Here is a 507-nt window from a genome sequence, read left to right as displayed (position 1 = left end):
TTCGATACTGTAATGACAGATACTTTCAGAGAGAGAGAAAGAGAGAAAGAGAGAAAGAGAGAAAGAGAGAAAGAGAGAAAGAGAGATGTATATGTATACATATAGATGTATATGTACACGTATATGTATAGATATATATAGATATATTTATATATATAGATATAGATCTATATGCGTACATGTATATGTATACATATCTGTAGATGTATATATATATAGATGTACATGTAATATGTACACATATATACATATATATACATGCATACAGATATCTATACATATATACACCCATCACGCACATATACATGCACACAAACACACACATTAGTCATTTGTTTTCTTATCCAAAACTACGTCAAAAGTACTGAACGGATCTTTATGAAATTTGGAAATTATATTCTATGCATAACGGTCATAACTCCCATGAAAATTCATATATTTTTGATGTTGATGAAATTTTAACCCGAACATAACAGATGAGCATTATTTGTAATTCAACGGTACGAC

This window comes from Octopus bimaculoides, unplaced genomic scaffold (assembly GCF_001194135.2).
Source record: "Octopus bimaculoides isolate UCB-OBI-ISO-001 unplaced genomic scaffold, ASM119413v2 Scaffold_140821, whole genome shotgun sequence".
NCBI classification, from domain to species: Eukaryota; Metazoa; Mollusca; class Cephalopoda; order Octopoda; family Octopodidae; genus Octopus; species Octopus bimaculoides.
This window is presented reverse-complemented; position numbering follows the sequence as displayed.